The sequence below is a fragment of the Schistocerca cancellata genome, chromosome 2 (assembly GCF_023864275.1).
Source record: "Schistocerca cancellata isolate TAMUIC-IGC-003103 chromosome 2, iqSchCanc2.1, whole genome shotgun sequence".
NCBI lineage: Eukaryota > Metazoa > Arthropoda > Insecta > Orthoptera > Acrididae > Schistocerca > Schistocerca cancellata.
In genome coordinates, this window is record NC_064627.1 from 459,987,859 (window position 1) to 459,997,402 (window position 9,544).

The following is a 9,544-nucleotide window of genomic DNA, read 5'->3' on the forward strand; positions in this document are numbered from 1 at the left end:
AAGTTTCCAACCGATTTCTCATACACAAACAGCAGTTGACCGGCGTTCCCAGATGAAACGTTTTTGTGATGCCTCGTGTAAGGAGGAGAAATGCATACCATCACGTTTCCGACTTTGATAAAGGTCGGATTGTAGCCTGTTGCGATTGCGGTTTATCGTATCGTGACATTGCTGATCGCGTTGGTCGAGATCCAATGACTGTTAGCAGAATATGGAATCTGTGGGTTCAGGAGGGTAATACGGAACGCCGTGCTGGATCCCAGCGGCCTCGTATCACTAGCAGTCGAGATGACAGGCATCTTATCCGGATGGCTGTAACGGATCGTTCAGCCACGTCTCGATCCCTGAGTCAACAGTTGGGGACGTTTGCAAGACAACAACCATCTGCACGAACAGTTCGACGACGTTTGCAGCAGCATGGACTATCAGCTCGGAGACCACGGCTGCGGTTACCCTTGACGCTGCATCACAGACAGGAGCGCCTGCGATGGTGTACTCAACGACGAACCTGGGTGCACGAATGGCAAAACGTCATTTTTTCGGATGAATGCAGATTCTGTTTACAGCATCATGATGGTCGCATCCGTGTTTGGCGACATCGCGGTGAACGCACATTGGAAGCGTGTATTCGTCATCGCCATACTGGCGTAACACGCGGCGTGATGGTATGGGGTGCCATTGGTTACACGTCTCGGTCACCTCTCGTTCGCATTGACGGCACTTTGAACAGTGTACGTTACATTTCAGATGTGTTGCGACCCGTGGCTCTACCCCTCATTCGATCCCTGTGAAATCCTACATTTCAGCAGGATAATGCACAACCGCATATTGCACGTTCTGTACGGGCCTTTCTGGATACAGAAAATGTTCGACTGCTGACCTGGCCAGCACATTCTGTAGATCTCTCACCAATTGAAAACGTCTGGTCAATGGTGGCCGAGCAACTGGCTCGTCACAATATGCCAGTCACTACTCTTGATGAACTGTGGTATCGTGTTGAAGCTGAATGGGCAGCTGTACCTGTACACAGCATCCAAGCTCTGTTTGACTCAATGCCCAGGCGTACCAAGGCCGTTATTACGGCCAGAGGTGGTTGTTCTGGGTACTGATTTCTCAGTATCTATGCACCCAAATTGCGTGAAAATGTAATCACATGTCAGTTATAGTATAATATATTTGTCCATTGAATACCCGTTTATCATCTGCATTTCTTCTTGGTGTAGCATTTTTAATGGTCAGTAGTGTAGTTAGCCTTCCTGGTGATTCAATTTTAACGGCCAGCCGTGTAGATGTAGATAATGCACGTTCTCACTCAACTCGCAGCATGCAGGAGCAGTGATACGCGACAATTAGAAAGGAAACGGGAGAATAAAGTGTTCTAAGTTCGAACAGCTAACATAACTGTCACGCGAAAGTACAAAAGCTACCAGCCGGGAGGTGTAAACATTTCAGCACTGTTACCCGGTGAGGAAAACATCGACCTCGGCGCTCTTAAGAGAGACTGCAAGCGAGCTCAGCAGAAAATCTTTAGAAGAGTACAGAGCTAACTGCCTTCGTAAGTGACACTAGGCAGGACGCATCATCGCCTAGCAGGGGTTTGACTAAGCAGTAAAGACACTGTAAGAAATTACTGAAGGATACAGGGTACTTTTCCGGCTCAATATTATGTACAAATCAACACCGATTTCTTTCAAGCACTGTTTATAATGTATATGTTTCACAGATTTTTTGTTGATATCAGGTAATGCAGCACACTTTCTAAACAAATCAGAAGTATTTTGAATATTTTTAAACCTGCTTAGGGTTGTTAAAAATTTCTAAGAAATTGATGCAATTTTTTTCCAAAATGCTTCCTCAAATTGGGGTACCATTTAATCCGATGTTATACATTTGAAAGAGACCAAATTTTTACCAGATATTCATGACATGATGCCTGAGGTGCTAGATCTATTTAATTCCACCTATTATGTATATTACAAGGATAAAAACTATCACATCTTACATTTTAATTTTTGTAATTTTTTCCTAATAAAAATGTTATTTTTTCTATAATTTAGCTGATTCTGCAATAAAGCTTAGGTCTACTTCATAAGTATGGACTATTGCAAGTTACAGAAAAAAATTAGAGCAATGCTTTATAAACGTTAGGAAATATTTGTACCTGAATTCTGAATTATACAACTTGCGGGAAATTGCGAATGAAGATGTGAGTCCAATTAAACTGTACCTCAGAACATTCCTGAAGCATAGTCTTCATCCTGCAGGGTTTATTCATCTTCAAGCTTCCTCTTGGCATTCCTTTTAGCACTTCTTGCTTCTTTGGTAGCTTGAAGAGGGAATCTTTCAGCTTCATGCAGCCGTTGTCCGTCACACGCAAGCAGTTGATCTTCCATATTAGAGTCACATTTCATGCCTAAATTTCTCATGACTTCCAACCTTCCTATCACTCCATCACTGAAACATATTACTGCATCTAGTACACCAACTTTCAATGTATTTAGTCCTACAAAAACATGCTTGGGTAATCTTTCCCATATGCAATGGTTGAAACTTTCATTTGTATTCTGAGTACCCCAATGAAGACATTTACTAAGCAAAACAGGGTCACTCAGGTCTCTGAAATTTGGTTTTATTTCATTCATAACAGTCTCAGCAAGACAATGCTTATGATGGTATATTTGACTACTTTCTTTAGGTTTTTGGTAACCACAACAAGAATCTGCTCCTTTAGGGAAAAGCCCGTGCACAGCGTGGTCATTTGTGATCAACTTATGAAAGTAGGTGGCCCATACAGCTTTTCTCGTTGCTGTAACATCATTCAGCGGTGCAGTTATTCTAATTGCCACTCCATAATAACTCTGAAGAAGGTCTATTTCATTTTCTGTCAATCTGCCGCGGCCAGACAGCGGTTTTCCATCAGATATCAACTTTCCTTTCATTTCTCTTCGTAGCTTCCTCAATCTAGCACCCATCCTCTTTTGCACATGTCCACAACACTCCACTTTTGTTACTAGGGTATCACCATAAACATTCAACTCATTAATTTTATTGAAAGCTTTAGAGTCCCCATCAACCTAGGTAATTCGAATATCTAACGTTATAAACGGGCACCGACCTCTGAAATATTTGTAGAGCTCCATCACATTCCCTACCGCCACTGTAACCATCATAATTCTTGGAACAATGATGTTCAATACGTGCTTCAGTGTTACCACGGCAGGTGTGGCAGTACTTAGATAAGCACTCAACATCAGCAACTTTTCCATTCTCCAGAGAAGTAGCACTTACGACACCATTCAAGGAATGATGTCCTCGATGTAGCCATGTCCCATCAAGTGCAACACCAATATCCTTGGTTCCACTATTATTTAGTTCCTTCTACTGCACGTTTCATAGATGCTTTAGACACAACCGCCAAGGTACCGTACCTGAAAGTATTTTTATGTACTTTATGAACCTACTAGGAGGAGGAGGAAGGTCCACAAACCTTTGAGCAGCCATTTTTCCTTCTGCTATTGCGCACATTGCATACACTTACTTCAAATTCACATCATATGAATTATGCACAATGTTCGAAGTCATTTTCGAGGTAGATTTATTGCAGGATCTACACAGAATAACTAATTTTGGAGCTAAACTCTTCCTGCTGCTTTGTAGTTCAGTTATTTCCAGACAGTCTACACCATCACATTGTTTACATTTCGCCAATTCCTTTATCAAAGGAGATAAGATGCCCACATCAACAACAAATCCACTACAAACAGCGTCATTGTTAACGCAAAAATTTGTATCACCAGTAGGCGTGCCATGTGGGGGTTTCTTCCCTGAAGAACTGATAGATAGGTTACTTTCAACAGAGCGGTTTGCTTTGTTTGTGAACTGGTTACCTCGGAATTTCCTTTTATTGAATTTCTTGATGTGTGGTATAGTTCGTATTTATTGCACACTAAAGGATATGTACTTCCACAAATATGTGTATCACTTGGGCAACAAACATTCACTAACAGGTGAACAAACTGCTTCAGCGGAACAGAAGTAAATACTAGCAAAGATAATCATTTACAGACACTAGAAACCTGCACTGTTACCAACATGTACAATGCATCATACGTATAATCGCTGGAAACAGAAAGTACACAGTACTTTTCGAAATAATACAGGTTTCTGTAACAGAAATAAAGAGGGCATGGTGGCATACATGAGCGTAACTTTAAAATTTGGTACATATACGTCATTTTTCATTTGAAACCCTATAATATATACACTCCTGGAAATTGAAATAAGAACACCGTGAATTCATTGCCCCAGGAAGGGGAAACTTTATTGACACATTCCTGGGGTCAGATACATCACATGATCACACTGACAGAACCACAGGCACATAGACACAGGCAACAGAGCATGCACAATGTCGGCACTAGTACAGTGTATATCCACCTTTCGCAGCAATGCAGGCTGCTATTCTCCCATGGAGACGATCGTAGAGATGCTGGATGTAGTCCTGTGGAACGGCTTGCCATGCCATTTCCACCTGGCGCCTCAGTTGGACCAGCGTTCGTGCTGGACGTGCAGACCGCGTGAGACGACGCTTCATCCAGTCCCAAACATGCTCAATGGGGGACAGATCCGGAGATCTTGCTGGCCAGGGTAGTTGACTTACACCTTCTAGAGTACGTTGGGTGGCACGGGATACATGCGGACGTGCATTGTCCTGTTGGAACAGCAAGTTCCCTTGCCGGTCTAGGAATGGTAGAACGATGGGTTCGATGACGGTTTGGATGTACCGTGCATTATTCAGTGTCCCCTCGACGATCACCAGTGGTGTACGGCCAGTGTAGGAGATCGCTCCCCACACCATGATGCCGGGTGTTGGCCCTGTGTGCCTCGGTCGTATGCAGTCCTGATTGTGGCGCTCACCTGCACGGCGCCAAACACGCATACGACCATCATTGGCACCAAGGCAGAAGCGACTCTCATCGCTGAAGACGACACGTCGCAAATTCGTCCCTCCATTCACGCCTGTCGCGACACCACTGGAGGCGGGCTGCACGATGTTGGGGCGTGAGCGGAAGACGGCTTAACGGTGTGCGGGACCGTAGCCCAGCTTCATGGAGACGGTTGCGAATGGTCCTCGCCGATACCCCAGGAGCAACAGTGTCCCTAATTTGCTGGGAAGTGGCGGTGCGGTCCCCTACGGCACTGCGTAGGATCCTACGGTCTTGGCGTGCATCCGTGCGTCGCTGCGGTCCGGTCCCAGGTCGACGGGCACGTGCACCTTCCGCCGACCACTGGCGACAACATCGATGTACTGTGGAGACCTCACGCCCCACGTGTTGAGCAATTCGGCGGTACGTCCACCCGGCCTCCCACATGCCCACTATACGCCCTCGCTCAAAGTCCGTCAACTGCACATACGATTCACGTCCACGCTGTCGCGGCATGCTACCAGTGTTAAAGACTGTGATGGAGCTCCGTATGCCACGGCAAACTGGCTGACACTGACGGCGGCGGTGCACAAATGCTGCGCAGCTAGCGCCATTCGACGGCCAACACCGCGGTTCCTGGTGTGTCCGCTGTGCCGTGCGTGTGATCATTGCTTGTACAGCCCTCTCGCAGTGTCCGGAGCAAGTATGGTGGGTCTGACACACCGGTGTCAATGTGTTCTTTTTTCCATTTCCAGGAGTGTACATCAATGTAATCAGGAAAGACTATAGAATGTAATAAAGTCATAAAAATTTCGATGTTTTTCACCATTTATAAGTACCCTGTATCCTTAAGCAAAAGTACAGCAACTGAAGACCGCTGAGTACTCTAAAAGTGCAGAACCGATTAGGTCATTACGAATGACGTCGTAAACTGGAACCTCTCCTTGACGACATAAATACTCCACCCCCCAACCAGCCTAGAGTACTTATTCGTAGAATCGATGGCGTTCATGTCGTTCGCACTCACTTCTCTTGTTGTGGTATGGTAACATCTTGTGTGTGAGATTATTCTGGTTTTTCTCTTACACTTGCTGCCTTACAAGAAGATCAGCGATCCGTACCCGCGAATAATGAAGAGCAGCATCCAGTACCGAAGTCAGCACAGCAGCCGGAACTGTCGGCTAGTTCAGAAGGCTATCAACACGGCTTCGGTCTGTAAAGGAATTATATAAATTTTTTTATGAATATATGGACACTAGTTCAACTACCAGAGATTAGTGCGTAAAGCATTTGCTGGACAAAAGAAGCTTTACGCTCTTCGTTTATTAGTTTTAGAATAAGTTACCTTTCGCTGTTATCCTGCCCAAAGACGTGTTGTGCCATTTCTTACTGATAAAATTGGGTTAAATAATGAAAGTGATTTTGAAGCAGAGCGATTTCGTCTTTTGTGATACCATGGATACCAGCTCCTGAAATTTTGGAAAATTATTACTATTATCTTAATTTTATGCAGAGAATTTAGATGGAGGCGACGATCTTCACGGCGACGCTGCTCAACAATAGAGGTACGTGAATGTGTTCATCTTTTTCCTTTCGTGGCCGCTACCATCAATTTCAATATATTTGCCACGACATTCAGAAACTGCAGTCTTTCTTGTCATTTAATTTCGAAGATGAATAAATGCATTTAACTGAAATTCTTTTTATCCAGGCCACGGGGGATGCCTGCACTCAAAATGTACGTGCCTCTATCCCGTTCGTATGTTCGCATACATTTGAGTGTGTACAAGCGTAACTATATTTAAGACTCATTTCCTACACAGTATTGACGCTTTTTTTTACCACTGATTCAGGAATGTACGTGCCCTATTATCTGATGATTTGATGTAGTCAGTCGGCCGTATTCTTTAATAACATTATTTGTAATATTCAGTGGCTTAGTTTCCACAATTGATCTTTGCCTGTGTCGCAACAGCGCTTGACGCGAAATATTTATTACGAGACATCCACAATAACTTTTATTTAAAAATTTCGACGACCGACTGATTAAAGATTTTTGTAACAATAACAATAGCCAAACGTAATAATATAAGAGGACGCGTTACAGGTCCCAGGGAGAAGTTGCCTTAAAACTCAACGTCGAACGAGTCTGATGGCCTACCGTACCTTCGGGCCAAGTTCAGCATTCAGCACGGCATCAGGCCATCAGGGATCGCGGTCCATCTGATGGTGCGCTGCGGGCAGTGATCTGGGAGGAACTCAGTTTTCCCGGAACGGCGCTTGAGTCAAACACACACGTCTCAACCGCCGCCATCTCCAGGCCGGGCTACCGACGGGTGTGCCCACCTCGCTAGCGGGCGGGTAAACTGTAGCACCAGGGTATCGTCGACTTCCACTCCTAGCTGACGCAGCGTCCTCGGCAGCCTTGAGTCCGCTGTTGGATTCAGCGGCTTCCTCGCCGGACTACATAGCAACCAGACGTCGCAGAAGACACGGCAGCTACATATATTCTGAGTAATAAATTGAATAATATCCAGTATTGTTTTCCTGCGTCTGACGATGCCACACGGGTCATCGGTCTGCTTTCTGGAAAAACAGTATGGATTTCCAGCCCGACAGTGGGCGATATCTACAGAATCTACAGCTTGTGAATACCACTGTCTGAGCTGCTAGGTCCTAAAGCGTCACACCGACGGAAAGCCTTTGTGACTTTCTAGGAAGAGATCTGCCACACTGTCAGCATTTGGCGATACATACTCGTGAACAATGGTGGACTGTGCCACATGAAACATGCCTCGTCACATTACTCTATCGACTAGTGGCCCCTCTCTCCTACTAAACACCCGTTTATACCCCGACTGTATCACACACCGAGTGAGAGCCACTATAATATCCTTTCTCCGTGTTTATATTCCTCTGTTGATTTGGTGTGTGATCCTGATCAGACTGTTATCCATTTATTCACTGTGTGCGTAGCGATTTCCTAAGTGCCATAGTGAGTAGTTAACAAGGTTTTAACGCGGTGAATCATTAATCAGAAATGCTTCCGAAGACTTGCCTCTAAGTATACTAAGATACAGATCTAGGCCTGCGAAAAGTTACAAGGATTCGAAGAAATTATATGTAATCTTAAGATGGAGAGGAGGGGCGGGGGGGGGGGGGGGGATGGAAAGGAAAGGGATTACTGATGTCAGCTGAATCGGGACATTACGCGGAAGCAGCAGCGATTCCTATGTTATAGTGTTGATTGCGTTTACTTAAACTTATGGCTTGTCTATTGTGGGTTCATAAACATTTTATTTTATCTGTTATTACTTTTATGTTGGAATTTCATGTAGTGACACGTTCCATGACCTTGGAAATTTGCTCCTCAAATGGTCCTACGGATCTAGATGTGTAAAATAAAATAAAAGCGAGCGAATATGTGCGAGGATCGGAATTTTTTTTTTTTTTCATTTTGTTCGATATAGTTTGTTGCGTTTGGTCTGGGCGGACGCACAAGACATCCGTTCAAGTTTATTGTTGAATGCTTGACTCAGTTTTAAGTTTATCCCCTACACCAACCGTACAGCACGGATTCGAACTCGGGTTCTCGTGCTTACTATGCAGGGGCGATAACCAATGCGCCATCTTGGACACAGTCTTACCGCAACTGCTCCGACTATCTCGGTACGCCTCACGGCCGACCTACACTCCCACCCAGCGTCACCTATCCGCAGCCCCCGTCCATTTCCTTCACGCTCGCTACCCTGAGATTCCCGAGGGAGGTAGGACGTAGTAGTGCATCCGCACTGAAGAAGGTGGATCCATTACCCATCTGGGCGAATCAATTATGTGAATGCGTGGTGTCTGTTCTTTCGGATATGACCACGGCTGATTTCATGCAACAGCATCATTCAATTGAGCTTGTACTTCGTCTTCTATAGACGTAAAAAAAGGGCAGGAGGGGACTATTGGACTGTAGCACACTACCCTCCCTCGCCCCACCCCTCCCCAGAATTACTCACATCCATAAAGTCTTTGAAGCATAACTTTAGACTTAATAGTCTCGAAAACCGTCTCGGAAATTTTCTCGCTAGTGTAGTTGGTATTTTGATAGATGAAGAAAACACCTTTGTTTAGACAATTTGGAGACGGCCCGATAATACAAAATTTCTGTTAGCTCAGTCCCCATCGAAATCAAAATCCTGGATTCGACTCTGCTTAAGGTCGTTACTAGTGTAGGTAATTCCGCCCTAAAATGCTAACCTTTTGACAGGATCTAAGATGACCGTGATTGTGTACTAATAAAAAGGTTGACTGGGCTTCACTTAGTTTCCTGCGTGAGCTAAGTGTTCAAAAAAGTTAATCGAGCAGGAATCGAACCGATGTGTTCATGCAAAATAAAGACGGTCGCCTGTCTAAATTAGACAAAAATAATTTCAAACAAATGAAAAGCAAAAGTTGACACAACTACTGCATTAAGCTTTACTTTACTAAGAACTTTGATTAGTAATGGGACACAACAATACTAGTATGCACTGGCAAGGTGGTCATTCATGAATTAATATGCTTTCTGGTTAAGTATAATAGGCGCCAAACTACTTTCCACTAATGTACACTGATAACTGCAGTATGCC